Source organism: Ambystoma mexicanum, chromosome 1q (assembly GCF_040938575.1).
Source record: "Ambystoma mexicanum isolate Mex_15411 chromosome 1q, UKY_AmexF1_1, whole genome shotgun sequence".
Lineage (NCBI taxonomy): Eukaryota > Metazoa > Chordata > Amphibia > Caudata > Ambystomatidae > Ambystoma > Ambystoma mexicanum.
This window is the reverse complement of record NC_090922.1, coordinates 854,714,125-854,735,794: the sequence shown is the minus strand read 5'-3', so window position 1 is coordinate 854,735,794 and position 21,670 is coordinate 854,714,125. Positions and strand designations below refer to the sequence as shown.

The 21,670-nt window shown below is 41.4% G+C and overlaps 1 protein-coding gene across 1 annotated transcript in view; it reads right to left on the bottom strand.

Annotated features, from left to right (window-relative positions):
- The window catches only part of KCNT2 (potassium sodium-activated channel subfamily T member 2), a 2,640,974-nt gene that overhangs the window by 2,271,448 nt on the left and 347,856 nt on the right, over positions 1-21,670 (bottom strand). The window lies entirely within an intron of this gene.

Sequence of the window (21,670 nt, the reverse complement as noted above, 5' to 3'; positions counted from 1 at the left end):
AACAAGGGGAAAGGGGTCTTGTTTTGTATTTTGGGGAAATTGTGATGAAGTGAAAAGATTGCAGATGAAGAGATAGCTTCTGACAAGGCCAGGAAAGACTGCTCAGTACACCTCATTATGGGGTAATAATAAAGAGATTAATACCTCACCAGGAGTTGGGAAGACAGCTGTAGTGTATTTATTTGTGTAGTGCTTGCTGGCGCCAACCTAATGGTTGTTAGGTAGTTTAGACTTTATGAAAAGTGGATTTTCTGTGTATAATGGTATATATTGTGGAGGACGTAAAATTGTGGTGTCGACCACAGGGTGAGGTCTGGTGTGGGAGCAGTGAAGTGAAGTGAGGCTACTCGGGAGTGAGAGGCATTTGTGATGCCGATCAGGAACTTTCATTGACATGGAAGGGGTGATCTCGGGAAGAGACGTAGAAGTGCTGGGAATATGGAAAATATTTTTGTGAAAGGGAGGTAAAAGAGAGCGAGTTAGGATGTGTTTAGTATTGGAAGGTTGAAAGGAGAAAAGAGGTTCCAAGGTAGGAAACCTCCCGTCCTCTGCACACTGTCAAAATACCATTCAAGGATGGTTAAATAATAAATTCTAGAAGTATCAAATGATACCATGAAGCATCAATTCAAGAAAAACAAATTATTTCCTTAATTTTAGTTAAGAAACACAAAGATTTAATCAGTGAACAATATCATCAATGAAACTGTGCATAAAAGTCCAAAACAAGTGGCTGATGCGTTTCGAGATTACATTCTGTTCTTCTTGAGCCAGAAATGAACTGTGGACAGATAACATTAATAAAAACACTGTATGTCTCCCTTCTCAAGAACATTTTCAGAATAAGTAAAGCACAATACAGTAGTGAACTGTAACATTAATCTCCGATATCCACATTAGTTAAAGCTACAAATAAAGGATCACACCCTCCTACTCTTTGTTTACATGCATATATACAAAAGATATCCCCTCTATAGTCAGATGGGATATTACTGTAAGTATATACAGCTATAGTGTACTCCAAAGACATCCGGGGTAACATACAACTTCTCCTATGCCTCTATGTGGCTTCAAAACGTGTCTCTTGCTGTAAACAAAATGTAGTTGTGAGACCAATGAGGTAGGTATACCTTCAATTAATCCTCTGATGATTCTTCTGATGGAGGAAAAAATTGTTTGTGTTGAAAAAAGTGGCTTTATCAATCTTGGAGCTTGGGACCCTGTCAAGGATAGAAGGGGTGACTCTGCATTAATTTCTACAATGCTGATAATGTCAGCCAATAAAAGCTAAATATGTGCGACTTAGGGGACATAAAGTAAAAAGTGCCAATCTCACCGAACATCCGTTATTATGGATCTTTCTTAGTATGATATACGGATCTTAAATCTTCGTGTGCTGGCTTCTAATGTGTCTTCCCCTTGGAAAGTGTTTAAACACAGCATTCTATGTGGGGAGCTGTGTATGTGTGCTGTGAAACAACAGTATGACATTACTCATGGTTCTGAAAACTACATTTTTTTAAATAGTCCTCAATAAGATATATATAGTAAAATAGGAGTGTTAGACTCACCACGGTTTCGTGATTAGTTAATGCCAGATTACATCTGGTGCCAAACCGGCATCTGGATGTGCGGCATGAGCTGCTTCGTCGTCCAAAGTAGACAATCAGCACAACGTTTATACTTGAGACTGACAAATTAAGGCAAAACAAGTTGCCGATTTCAGGTTGTATTCATTCGTGTACCTCGTACTACCAGGGCCATTGAGGCCCGTGTGAATTTTACCTGTACTATGTTGGAAAACTTGAGTCCGGCGATCGCTAGCAGCCCCAGGCATCCTTTGCCAAGGGAATGGTACAGGACACTCCGAGGGCAGCACGCGCCCCTCTCGTTCTGATGGGCTCACAGAGCCCCTACCGTGCATACTACACGCCGTCTAAGTTACAAAGGAGACGGCATAAGATGCTGTAAATACAGCTTGCGCTCTCTCCTTGCCTTTCAGAAATGGGAATGATGATGTCGATGACAGACTAATTCACAAATGATGGCGGCTTAGTCCAGAGTCAGGCTCTGTTGTCCTGGAATGCAATTCAGCATCCATCTTTGAATGGAGTTGAAAGACCAAAGAAATATTGAGGCTTAGTACCACAAAGGAAATGCGCCAATCACGGGTTGAAAAGATACAAGTATCTTTTATTTCTGTACAGTCCAAGCAAAACAGATAGCTGTCTGGCTCCCAACACCTCGCAGTGTGTACCAGCAGACACAGTGAGGAGTGAGAGTGCTGGACGTCTAAACACAGACATATTTATACTAATTTTGAAACATTGTCCAGCCTCTCTCCAAGCTAATAAGTCACTAGATAGAGTTTGTGCTCAGTTCATATGACAAATATTACAATATTGTACAAGGGATTAAACAAGTTTGCATGTCCATGTAGTTACAATGGTGCTGTTGGTTCTCTAATCCATGGTAAGCCTTGTTCCAAGAATCTCTACAATGCAATTCATCCAGACCACGCGGTCTGAGTTTGTTTTCCATTGTCTCTTTGTCTATATAAGGATGAGGTTTGTGAGCTCAGACAACACTTGGATGGCAGTTCATTCGAGTTATAAGGTTTCTTTACATTGGTCAAACAGTCTGCTCTCGGTCAGCCTAAACATTAACAGAACTCAAAGGTTGTTCAGCTCAGCTGCCAGTTGAAAACACAGTCCACCTTTTTAGAACATATAAACAAGAGTTGAAATCAAAATGGCAGACGATTCTTAAAATGGCGGCGACATCGATCAAAAAGCAGAACATTTCAGATGCAGTTTTCTGTGTAACGTGAAAGGGCTTAGGCCAATATTCATAATAAGGCGGTAATATGCGAATATGGTTTGAATGAGTCAGGGAGTGTAGTGTAGAGATCCAACCTAAGCTCCATTATTATGAGTAGCATTAGTATAGAATTGTGTATGAGTTGGCTAATGATATACGGAAGTGAGTAATGGTTAAGGGATTCTCCAATTCACTATAGAAGACTCCTGATCCATGTTCGCAATGGTGTGGTTACAAAAATCAAACTAACCAATCTCACAGGCCGGTAAACATTTCCCAGACTCAAGTGGCTTAAACAGGGGTTCCATCAGAGTGCATATTGCCATATAATGGAGGGTGAATAATGTCCAAATTAAGCGATTTACCAATTCACTCTAGAGGACTCCTGATCCCTATTCATAATGGTGTGGTGTTTCAAATATCAAACTGACCAATTCTGACAGGCCGGAAAACATTTCCCGGACTCAAGTAGCTTAAACAGGGGTTCCATCAGAGTACATATTGCCATGCAATGAATGGTATTATATTGTTGAATAATGTAGGCTGTGCTCAAAATAAATGTCCTTCTGTTACATTGAATAATATCATGTGAAGCAAAGCGTTAAATATATAGCAAGGGTCACACATACTGGATAATTCAGGGCTGTGGTTCTCTTACTCAGAGGGGTGTCTGTCTCTATCATCTAGCTCATCAAGTGTAGTGTATAAGCTAGGAGAGACATATGTGTTTGTAAGTAATGATTACATAGATTTGTGGATCCAGAAAGGTTTCCAAGTGGGGTAGACAAAGTCGTCAGATGTGGTATATGAGTTTATGAGGACATATATGTGTATCAATTGAAGTCTGTGCTGTGAAAGAATCACGAATGTTCAGATAAAGCACTTGAGAGAAAACTCTTCATTCAACCCCCTTGGGTTCAAAGTGTCCACGAGGTGTATCCAATACTTCTTTCTGTGAGATAAAATGGAATGGTAGTCTCCTCCCCTGTAGGGTTTTTTCATGACTTCCAGAACTTGAAATTTAAGCTGAGCTACAGTATGGTGACTCTCCATAAAGTGTCTTGCAAGTGGTGATTTTCTGCTTTTACATCTAATGTTTGATTTATGTTCTGTCAGTCTGTCTTTCACGGGCCTAATGGTCTGGCCAACATACAGGTTGCCACAAGGGCATTTGATTGAGGAGATAACTCCTGTTGTGAGGCAAATTGCAAAGTCCTGCAGCTTTATTTTCTTCCGAGTGTAGGGTGTGAGATCGTATTGCCTTTTACTACATTATTACAATGAGTACAGCTTAAACAGGAAATGTCCCTTTTTTTCTTGTCTTCAACAGTAGTTGTTCCTCCTTTGGCGGTCTCTCCGCTCTAACTGGAGCATCCCTTGGATTACGGCCACGTTTAAAAGCCATCATTGGTGCTTTCGTGAACAATTTATGGAGGAGCAGATCATTCTGTAATATCCCCCAGTGTTTCTTGATGGTTTTACCAACTTGAAAACTCTGTCGGGAAAACTTAGATAATAATGTGGCGTCCTTAACTTTTACTCTGGTCATGAGTAGATGATCTTTATTCACTAGGTCGGATCTCTGTTTAGCCTCATCAAGGACTGGTTCCGGATATCCCCTAGTTTCAAACGTTTCCATCAATCTGGTGCACTCCACATCTAGTCCAGCTGGATCAAAGAGGATCCTTTTAAGGTGTAAGATCTGACTATACGGTAGACTCTTCAACATGGATTTTGGATGAAACTCGTGAAATGTAGGAGGTTATTCACATCAGTTGGTTTGTGGTAAACAGTGGTCGCAATCTGGCTTTCTTGAATTTTTAGACATACATCCAGAAAGTGCAAGGATGGTGTTCCAGTCTCCATAGTGAACTTAATGCTCTGATGTACCGAGTTGAGGTAATTAAAGAAAAAGGTGAGTTCTTCCGGGGTGCCACACCAGATACCAAAAATGTCATCTATGAAGCGTTTCGACATTAATATCCTGCTTGACCATTCCGGGTGGTCTAATACGTATCTGTGTTCAAATCTATACATTAACGTATTAGCATATACCGGGCCATTGCTGACCCCATTGATGTACCTGTGTAGATAAAATTTGCCCTGGAATCTGAAATGGTTGTCTTATAATATTAGATTAAGGAGTTTCATGATGAAGGGTGGATTCCCTCTTGTTACTGATGAATTGAGAAGAAGCCATTCTACTGCTTGAATGCCTTTATCATGTGGAATGGATATGTACAGCCTGCACATGTCCATGTTAAACAGGATGCAATCTGAGCTTAGAACTGTGATATCTCGAATGCGATTCAAAAATTCAGTTGTATCTCTAAGATATGTCGGAATCTCCTGGACCAATGGTTTTAATAACCTATCAACATATATGGCTAATGGGTCTAAGATGCTATCTGACTGTGCCTTTGTAGGTCTCAGTGGTGGATTGGTCTGGTTCTTGTGTATCTTTGGGAGGCAGTAAAACACTGGAGTGATGGGGTGTTGGTTAATCAGGAATTCACTTGTTTTTGCACTGATCCATTCATTTTCACAGGCATCTTCCACTGTCCTCTATATGAGTGCTTTTATTTTAATGATTGGGTCACCATCCAATTTAATGTATGTATTCTCCTCGTTCAGCAGTTCAAGGCACTGCTTCATGTAATCTTCTGTATCTATAGCCACAATTGCTCCGCCCTTGTCAGCCGGCTTGATGGCTAGAGCCTTGTCTTTGGTGAATGTTTCAATATGGTCTAGTTTCACATTTAATGGTGTTGTTTTCTGGAAGTTAATTCTTTTCAAATCTGATATTACATTATTTTCGAAAAGATTGAGAATGGAGTTTTGTATGTGAGGGTCAAAGTTACTTTTAGGTCGAATTTCCAACATTTCATTGCCTGAGTGTGACACTTCCAAATCCTACTCGGTTTCAAAGAAGATTTTGAGTCTTAATTTCATGAGTAGCGTAGGCAGGCAGATCTTTTCTTCAAATAGTGTTGTGTTTCTGGTAGGGATGAATGACAATCCATGATTCAACATATCTAGCTGACCACTCATAAGATCTTGCTCGAGATGTTTACAACCAGCTTGTCGCGCACTTGTTTTTTCTTTTTTGAGCTGCTTTTGCCTCTCCGCGTTTTTCTCTTGGTTTCTATCACAGTCGTAAAAAAGCACCCGTATCATTTGGTCTAGATGATGTAGGTGATGCTGGAGGTTCTGGAGGGCTCATTGGCCACTTACCACTATGAGAAATCTGAAGGTGTCTCCCTAGCTAGTCCCTGGTGATCTGTCATCCAAATGTCCAGGACACGGCCATCGCTATTGGATCCGGTTCCTGGGGGTGGACCAGTGAGGGAGGATCAATTGGATGGGGGGTTCTTGGGGAATGGGAGTGGCACACCGATGAGTGAGATGATGTGTCCCCTTTCTTTCAACATCTTTTCCCCATTCTATCACGTAGGAAATTCCAAAAGACTCCCCCCCCCTTTTCTGACATGAATACTTTCACACAACGCAAAAGACAACGGACTAATGTACCTGACATGTCCCAATACAAGGATCAGGCAAAGTCCAACAATTGACCAGAATTACACACACTTGATGGCCCTTTCCCTTCCCCACATGGATAAAACGTGGAGCACAAGAGCACAAGACGAGCAAGACAGGCCACATGACGTGAAAGCTAACTCAGCACAGCAGTTCAAGAGTAGGAGAAAGACGGATCATAGCAAGAGGGTGACAAGGAGAGAAGTGACCTTGCCCTTCCCGACCTAGGCCCATGAAACTTCTACAGAAGGAATCATAAGACTGCAACAATCGCCAGCATGTGTTGCAGCAGATTTCAATGGTATACAAGATGCTCCTCTGCTGATTACCAAGTCGGGGAGTGACGCTTGTCTCTGTGATTACAACCTTGACTCCAAAGAGGAAGAAAGCCAAGCGGTTCATCACAGCTAGTGAGTCGAGGGGAGGGTCAATAAGAAACTGAACTGTGTTGAACCGTAGCCAATGGCTTATTTGAACTTTGAAAGGTTTAAAGAAACTATTGAGGAAAGAGGGGGAAAACCAGCAATTGAGGAGTCTGGCACAATGTGGGTGCTCACGCAGGAACCTCTGGGCAATTACCCAATGGTAGAGACTACCGTAACCAGAAGTCCTTGGGAAGAGGCAAAAAGAGCTCAAAGTGGTCATACAGGGGTCTTGTAAAATCCTCTGTACCGTCGAAAGTCTTTGACCGACAGGTGATTGTGAAAGAAAGGGAAATGAATCCCACTTGGTGAAATTAGCTAATTAACAGTGTGTTATAAATGTTGGCAAGAGTGAAGCTGAAAAAAAGGGAAAAGCCTAAAAAACTGTTTAAAAAGATATTAAGATTTGTGAATACAAGAAGTATTGGAAGACCAGGGGAAGTTATTTGGGTCCCAGCCCGGTCGAGGGAGATCCAGGGGGTGAAAAGTCATCACCCAAAGTCCATTTGGAAAGAAACTCTTTGTTTGCTTGTTTTTTGTTCAATACATCAGGCCCTCGAAGGCAAAAGACTTTTATTGAAAAGAGACTTAACCATCAAAGAACATGATGGCTGGAACAGAACTGTCCGCTTGTACTGGGAAAGCTCAAGCGTGTGTTGTGCTCCAAAGTCCCACCGTGTCCTGTGCTGAAACAGTGGCAAGGGAGACCCCTGGCAATCACATCCTGACTTATTATTTGTGAACACATCTCTTTATTGAAATCCCTATCCCACACACTTTCTGTAATTAGTTGTAAGGATTTGGCAATAGTTTTTCTTTAGTATAGGCCTGTTTACTTTGACAAGACACCACAAGGACTGCCTCCTTTTTCATTTGATGGTCAAAGCTTGCTCCCATCTTAGATTTTAAAAGACTCTTAAAAGAGTGCATTGCTAAGCTAATAGTGAAAAAAGGTTGGCTCCATTGTCTTCCTGTATCCCCATTTGCATTATGCAATTAGCCTGACACTGGCCACCACCTGACACCCCATGAGCCTCTGATGGGACGCTGAATGCACACAACCCTTGCTCCTCCCACTCAAGCTCACACTGCTGCAGAAAATGTAGCTAATATGTTAGGAAGTGAAATGCATGTTTTAAGCTTCGAGCACGGCAGGGGGAGTCGAAGAAGACAGATGAAGCAGACAAACAAATTGATTTTGCAGGCTTGCTCAAGCCATTCATTTTGTTTCCCTGGTGATTTAGTTATTCGCAAGAACTTCACTAAACAGTGGCAAAAGCACCATTTTAATGGAACTTTCATAGTAGAAGTGGCTACACTGACAGCAGTGAAGCTCCAAGGAAGGTGTGCCTGGCTGCACCTCTGCGATGTCAAAATGTAAAAAGGAGAGACCCCCTCTGCCTGCCAAGTCAGAGTGCAAAGGTGAAAAGGAAATAAGAAGAGTCCAGACGAGGCCCATGATGAGAAACAATCAGCAGCAATAAGAGTAGAGACATTGGTTTCCCTATAGATACACAGACAACTAAGTAAACATTCTTGCAACTACAACTGGCATGAAACAAACTGTGATACTTCACAGTAGAAAGAAGAGTTACACATGCTTCCTATAACAATTGTATTTTTCATGGTCTTATAGTATCTGATGAACACTTACACCTTTTTAAAAGTCTGGAATATTAGCCTTGATGTGTTTATTGTTCAACATAAAAACCTATTTTGTTGTTAAACAAAGTTTTCTTGCGATATTAACATGATTTCTTTCGTGAATATATATTTCTCAAAGAGACTGAAAAGAATTTACATTTGGTGAAAGATGAGATTTTTCAATATTGTTAGATATTCACTTCTGGCACTGATGGGAAATAGCATGTCCAATTATTAGCAAAAGGCAAACACACTAGCAATTATGCTTATAGCAACATGTTGTAGCCTTTATTTTATTATTATTATTATGGCAGTGAGAGAGTTGGTCCTTTATAATGTAACCCGACCAGTATACAGGAATGTAAGAATAACAGATGAAATGGTAACACTTGAATTTTCTGTATTAGCTAAACAAATTAAGCAAATGAAAAGAAGTATATTGGATGACTTTGGGGGTGTGGACGAATATATTACTGGTGCTGCCCATGTCACTAACAATTTGTGGTACCCGCACATGAGCAATGTAGGGAGAGTGACATCTGAAAAGAACTGTCATGTGTGTTCTCTTGTCATCTCCACCATAAGCACTTCTAGAGTGTTTATAGAGACAGAAGTACCCAGAGACACAGCACACTGCCTGGCAGATCTTGCAACATGTATGACAAGAGGGCCATTTCAGGGCAGAAAGGCCTCCATGCATGGATAACAAAAGAATATTCCCTACAGCTGGATAAGTTGTGGCAATGATGAGAAATGTTAAAACACAACTCGACGTAATCATTTATGTATTATCAGGACTGAGAAGAGGAGAAATGACAGAAGATGACCACACATTTTTTTTTATTGTATTGATAAATGAGGAAAAGAAATAGGTTGTTGTTGGGAAAGGGGACAGTTACAAATAGTGAAGGGACCCCTAGGGGACCCTCGCATAGTGGAAACAAGGCAAATCCCCACACACAAACTGATATGCCAGACACAAGGTTGTATTCCCAAAAGCTAGGATTTATTGCAAAGCAAATAGTCTCAGTTGGCCAACTCGGTCTCACGCCCCACGACGTGTGTCTCCAGACCTCGAGGGGCGCAACAGAGCAAATAACGTACATCAGTTACATATATACAAAATGGACATCCTGCAATCAGTCATGACATGTTCATTACGCCCATTGTACAGTTTCTTTGAACTGGGTCTGATGATTGCAATTTCGACGAATATGACACCTTCGAACATCTATTTTATCAACAATATGCAACATTGCAAGTCTGGAGACATATTTCTTTGTTGAACAGAACACAGCGCTTCTGTACTTGTGAGCAAGCTGCTTACGGGGAAGAGTCGCATTCCAGGCCTTGCTATCTCCTATTTGCTTATTCGTGTCCTGGGAGTCAGCAGGCTCTGCTGGGCTTAGGAAAGGGGGGCCATAAGAAAAGCATAATTCAAGCCTTTAGCTGTTTCTTTCTAGCATTTCTACCATATTAACGAGACTAGCTGGCATCAGTGAAATGATTAAATGCTGTGGTGCTCTTCCAAGGCTACATGCGGGAGGGGATTGGGCATTCCTCTCTGGGGCTGCCTATGTTATGTTTCAACGAATAACTCCCGGCCTCGCGGCCTTGCTCTTTCGCTTTGTAATCAGCAAAGTAATCAGTGAAGCAGAATAAGCAGAATAAGCAGAATAAGCTTTCGGCTAAGCAGTTTTGAACAAAAAGCAATGAGCAAACGTTAGAGAACAAAATGGAGATTCTAGTTACATCAAAAATGGCCGCACATTGGTCACACTTATGAGTCTGTATTTCTGACATTCAGTACATGAGACAGTTGGTCTTCGGCCAATATGATACATTGCCATTTATCGTGTGGTATCTGTTTTCCTAGACTGACAAGCCCTCCTTTTGGCCGATTGCCAAAGGCCTCATCCATACATTGCACCCTCCTCTGATGAAGTGTTTGATATATCTGAATTTGAATTTGAACCTGAATCTTGCTTACTACTATATGCATCTTCATTCCCACCAATATTTATGGCCATGAATTCTTTTATCGTTTTCATTTCATGCATATCTTTATCATTTTGGCCATACGTTTGTTTTTGGGTTACCATATGCATACACTCTTCACTTATCTCAGTGCAAACTAGGGGCAAACAGTGCATGCAACAACAGCAAGTCATAAGCATTCCGAGCACTATTACTAGTATTGCAACTAACTTCCATCCCCAAGCACGTAATATCCCCCAGAACCAGGACCGTGCATCCCAATTCCCATTTATGGTATGGAGATCGGAGTTTAGGACGTGTAACTTTTTTATCGCTTCAAATATCGTAGGGGAGGAGTCATTTGCGAATACGCAGCACGCTGGTCCCACGATTTTGCAAACTCCCCCATGATCAACCAGGATTACATCAAGAGCCATTCTATTTTGCAGCGTCATTAATCTTATTTCTTTCTCTTCCAGCCTCATATTGTATAGTATATCAGTTGTTATGTTTATTGTACTCTCTAACACTCGGGATAGTTGCCTTATGTTATAGGAATTTATGGCTTGGGCCAGAATGGTACAAATGATTTTGCTAAATCCTCTGTTCTTAAAGCGCCTTCTGTGCTTCTTTGTGGCCTGGATCTGGATAACCTGGCTACATCTGCTGTCTCTAAGAGGAACACTCCTGGGAACAGTAGTCCCAAATAACATGTGGCTCCCCAGTTTCTGGGTAACCAGGGATACGCTTTTTCTCTGCATATAAAATAAACAGGATCACCTACATACACTGGTTCTACTTCTCTTTTGAGAACCGCTGTATGCATACATTTAGTGAACGTTCCTACTGAATAGGAGCCCTTCTTCTTCAGGCAAAGAGGGACAGTTTGTGGGCTATAATTCACTGATTATTTCCTCAAATTCATTCATGTTTGTTTTATAATAGTTGACCCGTATCACTCTTATTCCATTTCCCATAAAATAGTGCACTTAGTGATGTACTGCATGCAGAACTTAATGGTAATGGCTGCACATACCAACCTATTCCCTTCCCAGCGTGCTGCGGTATATGGGCGCATATCCAGCAATTATTTTTCTTTAAAATTGCATGTGTCATGTTCATTATGAGCAACAAGGTATTATTCCCATATCATTCTCTGTGCCTCTCTTCCATTGGGGACAAGGTGTAAGTAATTACATGAACCGGGCTTTCAGTATTGGAGATGTTAATCACTGGCAAGAGCATATTTAATGGGTGCGTTCCTTCTACGTACCATAGTATCAATGCTGTTATTATTGGCGCTAACATACTCATGACACATATTAGTATCATTAGGATCAGCATACAGTTTCTTTGACAATGTGTTTTTTCTAACTTTTCAGTCTTTATACCTAATTTGTTATCAGCAGCGGTGCAGGAGGATGCTAAAGCTGGTTCTGGCATTCTCTCTCTCACAGTCCTTCTTCTTCCGCAGTGGTCGTCATGAATATCTCTCTTTGTGTCACTCGTCCGAATGTCAATGAATTTGATAAATGTCAACAGTTCATTCTGCCAGTTCTTAGAAGCCTGGATTGCTTACTCGTTAGGCAAGATCATTATGCATTTGCATGTTTGCTCAAAAGGACTCCAGAGCAGTTATCAATTGCCTTTGTACCATGTGCGCCCCGCTTGTTCATTCGGGTTCCGGACACATGGATTTTTATGATCGCACCGAGGAGCCAGGAGTCTTGAGTTTGCGGACTTGCACAACTCTCACGCTTCTCTCCTCTAGACCTCCAGTTCCTTCTCCATCCATGATGGGAACCAGAGGCCATGATGAAAAAAAACCAATGAAATGCAGCTTCGATCACTCCTTCTTCCGAAGCCGTAGATTGTACCGTTTAGCTCCTGGTACAGTATGGTCAATGAATAGTGCCGGTGCACTCCCAGACTCATCAGTTACATATATACAAAATTGACATCCTGCAATCAGTCATGACATGTTCATTACGCCCATTGTACAGTTTCTTTGAACTGGGTCTGATGATTGACAATTTCGACGAATATGACACCTTCGAACATCTATTTTATCAACAATATGCAACATTGCAAGTCTGGAGACATATTTCTTTGTTGAACAGAACACACCGCTTCTGTTCTTGCGAGCAAGCTGCTTATGGAGGAAGAGTCACATTCCAGGCCTTGCTATCTCCTATTTGGTTATTCGTGTCCTGGGAGTCAGCAGGATCTGCTGGGCTTAAGAAAGGGGGGCCATAAGAAAAGCATAATTCAAGCCTTTAGCTGTTTCTTTCTAGCATTTCTACCATATTAACGAGACTAGCTGGCATCAGTGAAATGATTAAATGCTGTGGTGCTCTTCCAAGGCTACATGCGGGAGGGGATTGGGCATTCCTCTCTGGGGCTGCCTACGTTATGTTTCAACGAATAACTCCCGGCCTCGCGGCCTTGCTCTTTCGCTTTGAACAACAAAGTAATCAGTGAAGCAGAATAAGCAGAATAAGCAGAACAAGCTTTCGGCTAAGCAGTTTTGAACAAAAAGCTATGAGCAAACGTTAGAGAACAAAATGGAGATTCTAGTTACATCAAAAATGGCCGCACATTGGTCAAACTTATGAGTCTGTATTTCTGGCATTCAGTACATGAGACAGTTGGTCTTCGGCCAATATGATACATTGCCATTTATTGTGTGGTATCTGTTTTCCTAGACTGACAAGCCCTCCTTTTGGCCGATTGCCAAACGCCTCATCCATACATTGCACCCTCCTCTGATGAAGTGTTTGATATATCTGAATTTGAATTTGAACCTGAATCTTGCTTACTACTATATGCATCTTCATTCCCACCAATATTTATGGCCATGAATTCTTTTATCGTTTTCATTTCATGCATATCTTTATCATATTGGCCATACGTTTGTTTTTGGGTTACCATATGCATACACTCTTCACTTATCTCAGTGCAAACTAGGGGCAAACAGTGCATGCAACAACAGCAAGTCATAAGCATTCCGAGCACTATTACTAGTATTGCAACTAACTTCCATCCCCAAGCACGTAATATCCCCCAGGACCGTGCATCCCAATTCCCATTTATGGTATGGAGATCGGAGTTTAGGACGTGTAACTTTTTTATCGCTTCAAATATCGTAGGGGAGGAGTCATTTGCGAATACGCAGCACGCTGATCCCACGATTTTGCAAACTCCCCCATGATCAACCAGGATTACATCAAGAGCCATTCTATTTTGCAGCGTCATTAATCTTATTTCTTTCTCTTCCAGCCTCATATTTTATAGTATATCAGTTGTTATGTTTATTGTACTCTCTAACACTCGGGATAGTTGCCTTATGTTATAGGAATTTATGGCTTGGGCCAGAATGGTACAAATGATTTTGCTAAGTCCTCTGATCTTAAAGCGCCTTCTGTGCTTCTTTGTGGCCTGAATCTGGATAACCTGGCTACATCTGCTGTCTCTAAGAGGAACACTCCTGGGAACAGTAGACCCAAATAACATGTGGCTCCCCAGTTTCTGGGTAACCAGGGATACGCTTTTTCTCTGCATATAAAATAAACAGGATCACCTACATACACTGGTTCTACTTCTCTTTTGAGAACCGCTGTATGCATACATTTAGTGAACGTTCCTACTGAATAGGAGCCCTTCTTCTTCAGGCAAAAAGGGACAGTTTGTGGGCTATAATTCACTGTATAGGAAGGGAGCATTGCATCTTTATTTTCTTCTGTTCTTACACGGAACAAGATTACTGATGTTTTGGATGGTGGAGACAATCTATCTTGTTGTTCAGGTTTTGGCGTAGGGTTTTGGATTATCATTCGTGCTTTATGGAATATAGAACAAACTACGGGTCTCATAATTATTTCCTCAAATTCATTCATGTTTGTTTTATAATAGTTGACCCATATCACTCTTATTCCATTTCCCATAAAATAGTGCACTTAGTGATGTACTGCATGCAGAACTTAATGGTAATGGCTGCACATACCAACCTATTCCCTTCCCAGCGTGCTGCGGTATATGGGCGCATATCCAGCAATTATTTTTCTTTAAAATTGCATGTGTCATGTTCATTATGAGCAATAAGGTATTATTCCCATATCATTCTCTGTGCCTCTCTTCCATTGGGGCCAAGGTGTAAGTAATTACATGAACCGGGCTTTCAGTATTGGAGATGTTAATCACTGGCAAGAGCATATTTAATGGGTGCGTTCCTTCTACGTACCATAGTATCAATGCTGTTATTATTGGAGCTAACATACTCATGACACATATTAGTATCATTAGGATCAGCATACAGTTTCTTTGACAATGTGTTTTTTCTAACTTTTCAGTCTTTATACCTAATTTGTTATCAACAGCGGTGCAGGAGGATGCTAAAGCTGGTTCTGGCATTCTCTCTCTCACAGTCCTTCTTCTTCCGCAGTGGTCGTCATGAATATCTCTCCTTGTGTCACTCGTCCGAATGTCAATGAATTTGATAAATGTCAACAGTTCATTCTGCCAGTTCTTAGAAGCCTGGATTGCTTACTCGTTAGGCAAGATCATTATGCATTTGCATGTTTGCTCAAAAGGACTCCAGAGCAGTTATCAATTGCCTTTGTACCATGTGCGCCCCGCTTGTTTGTTCGGGTTCCGGACACATGGATTTTTATGATCGCACCGAGGAGCCAGGAGTCTTGAGTTTGCCGACTTGCACAACTCTCACGCTTCTCTCCTCTAGATCTCCAGTTCCTTCTCCATCCATGATGGGAACCAGAGGCAATGATGAAAAAAAAACCAATGAAATGCAGCTTCGATCACTCCTTCTTCCGAAGCCGTAGATTGTACCGTTTAGCTCCTGGTACAGTATGGTCAATGAATAGTGCCGGTGCACTCCCAGACTCACCAGTTACATATATACAAAATGGACATCCTGCAATCAGTCATGACATGTTCATTACGCCCATTGTACAGTTTCTTTGAACTGGGTCTGATGATTGACAATTTCGACGAATATGACACCTTCGAACATCTATTTTATCAACAATATGCAACATTGCAAGTCTGGAGATATATTTCTTTGTTGAACAGAACACAGCGCTTCTGTTTTTGCGAGCAAGCTACTTATGGGGGAAGAGTCGCATTCCAGGCCTTGCTATCTCCTATTTGGTTATTCGTGTCCTGGGAGTCAGCAGGATCTGCTGGGCTTAAGAAAGGGGGGCCATAAGAAAAGCATAATTCAAGCCTTTAGCTGTTTCTTTCTAGCATTTCTACCATATTAACAAGACTAGCTGGCATCAGTGAAATGATTAAATGCTGTGGTGCTCTTCCAAGGCTACATGCGGCAGGGGATTGGGCATTCCTCTCTGGGGCTGCCTATGTTATGTTTCAACGAATAACTCCCGGCCTCACCGCCTTGCTCTTTCGCTTTGAACAACAAAGTAATCAGCGAAGCAGAATAAGCAGAATAAGCTTTCGGCTAAGCAGTTTTGAACAAAAAGCAATGAGCAAATGTTAGAGCACAAAATGGCGATCCAAGTTACATCAAAAATGGCCGCACATTGGTCAAACTTATGAGTCTGTATTTCTGACATTCAGTACATGAGACGGTTGGTCTTCGGCCAATATGATACATTGCCATTTATCGTGTGGTATCTATTTTCCTAGACTGACACGGCTTTGCCACTGCATGTACTCCGCTTGACAAATGCCTCCCTATGCCTAAGAAATACAGGTGCAAATAAAGTAGGAGAAAAAAAGGGTGCAAAAAGACATATGATTTATCTGGGATGAAGGTAGGCGGAGTGTTATTAATGGACAATCATTCGGCGTGTAGTTCAAGAGCCTAAATGAAGCTCCTTCAAAATTGGGCAGGAGTGTGCTCCATAGATGTAATAAGTAGACCTGCTCTAGAGGACCCCAGAGTGAAGTACACATTGGTGACTTCCCCCAAATGAATACACACCTAAGAAAGAAAAGGTCCCTCACCCATAAACACAGTAAAAGAAAAAACTATGTTTGCATTAAATCAGCAGTGGCATTTGATGGCATACCAGATCAACACAGTTTGTGCAATAGGGCAACAACATTTTTTAAGTCTTTCTTTACTCCAGGGTTGCAGGCCAACATAAATGCCAAATGCTTGCAAATAACCAGATGGGAGATTTTTCAAGCAATAATTGCAACTGTGAAGAGATTTAATGCGTGAAGGAAAAGCTGGGAGCATAACGGCTCATGAATCTCAAGAATAAGTATGCCCTCAATTTAATACAGGCCTTGGAGGGTGGTTTGTGTGCAAAAATCGTGCCGTCTTGCTGCACAAGCACGCCCTCCCACAATGGGAAAAATGGAACCCTCACGGAAGTCATAAACACATTAACAGCATTACACACAGAGATGGCGGTGGAGGTGGATGAGCCTGAAAATGATGACTGGTTCAGCTGTCTGTTCTCATGGATATCTACCTAGCTGGCTAATGCATTCAAAATATTAATAGCAATAGTAGTATTGATACTACTGGCTTTTTGCATTCACAGAATAGCAATAAACGGTTGCCAAAAGGCTGGCACAAGGACAGTTGGAAGGAAATAGTAATAAACCTGAATGCTCACATAAAAGAGTATACTTAAACAGATGACTTGCCTGTTGCCCAGGCAGTGGGAAGCACTGTCGCGCTCCAGGATCAATGTTTACTTATCCTCAAGACTCTCACAATTACACCAAGCACCTGGTATATTGTGATTCCAATGGGGACTGCAGCTGTATTACCTGGAGCGTGGACAAACCTGTCAGACATACAGGCACCATGAGGGGGGTGACCAAGGTATGGACACCAAAGGAGCACTTTGAGGGGGTGGGTATGAAGGAATGTGTGGTTGAGGACTCGACCAGAGGGCGGAATGTTTAGGGACAGATGAATATGTCATGTATATCTACATCAACACCCGACCCAATTTCACAAAGGTGAGAGATGTTACTCACTAAGGCAGTCATGCCACCTATATCCCAGATGGCTACAGCAGAACATTGACACGATTTAAACTAAATATGGGGAGAATAAAAAACTCACTATGAAACAATACATGTGCATGCATTAAACATGAAGAAAATGTGCGTATAGCACAAAGAAGGGATACCCTAGGTCAAATATGCATTTATACACGAAGAATGCCAACATTGCATCCATAAGACATGAAGAATACTAACATAAGCAATATATAAACTTAATGTAACATGAACAACACGTGTATATAGCTCACTAACATAGAAATGCGACAGCATAGGCAGCCATATTTTCCAAAAAGGAAGCCACAGTATGCTTCTAAGTAAATGAAAGGCCTTGACGCTTCACGAGAACTCTAAATACTGAAATTACAGAAAAACAGATGCGCACAGAGTTCAGACAGTAGCTATGCAGACCAAGGCAGTGTTACTGAGAAATTAGAGAGGGTCTGAATGCTGCACAAAACGCATGAGATAATAATTCCCAGAACACAAGAAGAATACTCCCCATCTAATTAAAGGTTTAGGAGAAGAACAACCGTCCATTGTAAGCCGGGTGCAGAATAATTATTAGCCCAAAGACTCCATAAGGAATGGATCAAGAGAGTCACCAGTGGTAGAAAAAACAATAAAACTTGCACTAGTATTAGCTAAAATCCCAATAAATGCATGGTGAAATAATTCCAAACGTGGTCTCATTACAGGTGACCCATAATCGAGGAACACTGTCTATTCATTAGCAATGGAACCCCGATAGGACAACTGCCTCACTCCTCACACATTTTCCCAGACACAAGGCGCCACACAAGGCCAACTACAGAGGAAACACCCTGGCTCATGACCTAGGAATCAGGGATGGTATCTTTTTTAATTGAAAGGAAAACACTCCACTCACCTCTCTCCCCCTACTCCTGTCTGCCTCATGTCTTGACGACCTGTCAGTTTTCCAAGGTTGGTCAGTAGAATGTCAACCAATCAAAACCTCTGATGTTAGGCCGCCTAGTACGTATTATGCCAATCAATAGTGTTGTGCAGAGATGATGTATATTCACTAACATCAATTCAAAGGTGGTCTCAGGAGGAGCCATCAGATTGTGATTATCCAATTAGAGGTTTAACCCATATAATATGCATATGTAGTCAATCCCCTTAACAAATCCCTTTACCCTGTAGGTTTTTGGTAACTAAGATTGTAATGTGATGTCATTCATGATGATTGTTTGTTTTAAAAGATGTTGTTTTGTATGGAAGCTCTGATAGCGACAATCTTTTTACTTGTATGCTGTCCCTGCTTTATTTTGGACGTTAACAAATCTGCATTTTGCCTTTCACTTTGTCTACTTCCATTGTTTAGTTCTGTCTTTCTGGCTCTTGATCCTCTGTATCAATATGGGGGTTTCCAGACAATCATTACACAGTCAATATTTGAGGAAAAAGGCCCTGGAGCCTCATCTATTGCCTCTATAATATTAGGAGCTGATGAAGCGAGAACTATGCTACCATATATTCAAATAGGGTTGCGTGCCGGTGGGAAATAAGTTGTAATTTTTCCCAAACCAAACTTCTTGTTTGTTGTTGCATCAAAGTATAATTCATTCGAAACTATGGTGGCATCAGACATATTGAAGCAGTCATTTGTTCCAGAGTAATGTAATTATTTGGACCTCTACAAAGGTTGGATCGTAAGGAGCCTTATATCGACATGACCTCCAAATGTTCAACAATACATGATTGTTACTGCCTATTTAAAGCAGCAATGGAGCAGAGTGATAGGAAGCAATTATGAGAAAAAGAGCGCTGGCTAGGCAGTATCGTAGGGTTCATAATTACCCAGGTGGTTGGTGGCATTCATTTTTTGTTGTTGTTATTTATTGTTTCAAACAAAAGAAAGCCTACCTTATTCACACACACCCAGGTAAAGTCAATCCCAAAAACCTCTGACCAGTCGCAGCTGCTTTCACAGCTTTAACTCTTGTAACTGCTCCTGCACTTTGCAGCACTCGCTTCTCCATGTGCTGCAGGCCATGGGAGACAGTATGCTGTTCCAGCTCCTCCTCCCAAATCCAACAGCAATGAGAATAGACTGCTGTAACTGCTCCTCCACTCTCCAGCACTCCACTTCTATTTTACCTTTTTCATACTGTTGTGAACATAATATGTGGTCAAAATTGTCACCCCATGTTCAACAAGCAGGAGCAAACAAAAACAGAACCAATGTTTTAAGGAGAAAGTGAAACATCCCCTTGAGTGCTTCCTCTGCAGCATTTACTGTGATATGTTTTTCAATTATTCTAAAAATGTGTACACAGTGATAACTCTGCACATGCCCAACTAGTATTTATACAAAGGTTATGAATATCATAATGATTTAATGTGAACAATAACAAAACAGATTTTTTCCCTAGCCAACTCATGTTTCAACCCTTGTGAGTCATTCTCAAGGCTTCACAATGGCAAGTGTATCTTTTTACATGTGTTGTTCACACACAGTTGGATAAAATTGTTTAGAGAAAAATATCTAGGAAATTCTTCCAGAAAATATGTCATGTGAATACATCTGGGTTCCATGGTAATCTTGCCACAATCATGTTATGTGAGTCGGATTAATAAGATTATGCTGTAAAAAAGCGCAGTTGCACCCACATGATTTTTAGAATAGATAAGCTCCAATTATTGATATGAAGGATGTCTGGTTAAAGATCATGGCTGCCATGCTCGGCGTTCAGCGTGCTTTCACTGTGAGAATTCGCAGAAACGCTGAGCACGGCAAGGATGGCCAATCAATATGATATTCATAACCTTTGTTTAAGTATTAGTTGTGCATGGGCAGAGTTATCAGTCTGTACATATTTTTGGAATATTACTAAATGGGCGCTGGACATCACGCACTTGAAAATGCAGCAGCCCATCAATTTATTGATAAGACACTCGGGTATACATGTGTTCAAACCGCAGGTGCAGTGGAACCTGGCCTGCCCAATCTTTGACCATGTTTTTCAAATTAACAAGTTAAATATTGCTAAATCGAGAAAATGCAAAATCTGAAGTTTGAACAGTTGCGCAGTGGCCAATATTCACAGAAGTAAAATGTGTGTGTAACTACCTGCATCTTAACCTTTCAAAGATGTAATAAGGGTTCTCTGACAGTAAAGTGCTAGATCAACATGAGATTTTCACGTTTCCTATGACGGTGGGTTACAGAGGGAATACTGTTTGTTTCAGATGAACCAATGTTGTCAAATGCCATTTGGATTTTCTGAACAATGCTCACCTGGAATCTATGTTCTATGCAAATGAGCACAGGGTAAACCATTTTTGGGAACCAGATGTAAACAATTAATATATTGGTGGGTAAACTTGTTGCGGAATTGCCATCTGGCAAGGGTGTAATCGTAGCTGTTTTATTTATTTTTCTTGATAGTAAAATGATGCAGGGAAATCTGACGCAGAAAGGGTGGTCTGCTAACCAGACACCCCTTTCCTCAAACTCCATGACAAAGGCATAGTGTACACCTGTTCCCTGCTGCATCAATATCATAATCTGCAGTGCTGGACCCTCCACTCCCTGACCCAGTGGCACATAGCAGGTTCAAACTTCAAAGATCTGCTCTTGACATCTGGGGAGACAACACAGTCATTTCAATACTGAGGCTGCATTTAAATTATGCACCTCATTTCCCAAACTACATAATTATGAAGAACTACCTTCCTGTTGGCAGTTTAATATTTAATCATAAGCCATACCTGAATTTGAGGTATGGTGGTTAGTAATTCAGAAAATTATTAAAGGCACTTCTGATCTGTATCATGCATGTATCAGCACTGTGAGCCCTAGCCATCCATGGACAGGCTGTGCGTATTTTGCCCAGACTTTTTGCCTCTGCTAACCCCAGGAGGACCATAGGTAGTGGTGGTGATCACTCGTTGATCTTTTATAACAGTGGGTGACACCTCTCTCCTGCAGGACACCCCTCAGCAGGAGAAGTCCTGGGAAACAGAACTAAAAGAACACACACAAAGCAAAAGGACTGGCTTCACACCTGGGTGTTGCATACAAATGGGCCTTTGATGCTACAGGTCTGAGAAGGGAGATTAACATCATCAGAGAGACTTAGAACAGTTGGGGCAGGATCCCACCATCTTGTTTCTCTCTGTACCTTTCCTCCTTTCCTGTCCCCTCCACTTCATTTAGCACAAATCACTTTGGGTATGATGCAAGAAGGCACTACAAAAGGGATTGGACCCCTTAAAGAAGGATTGTTTGTTTC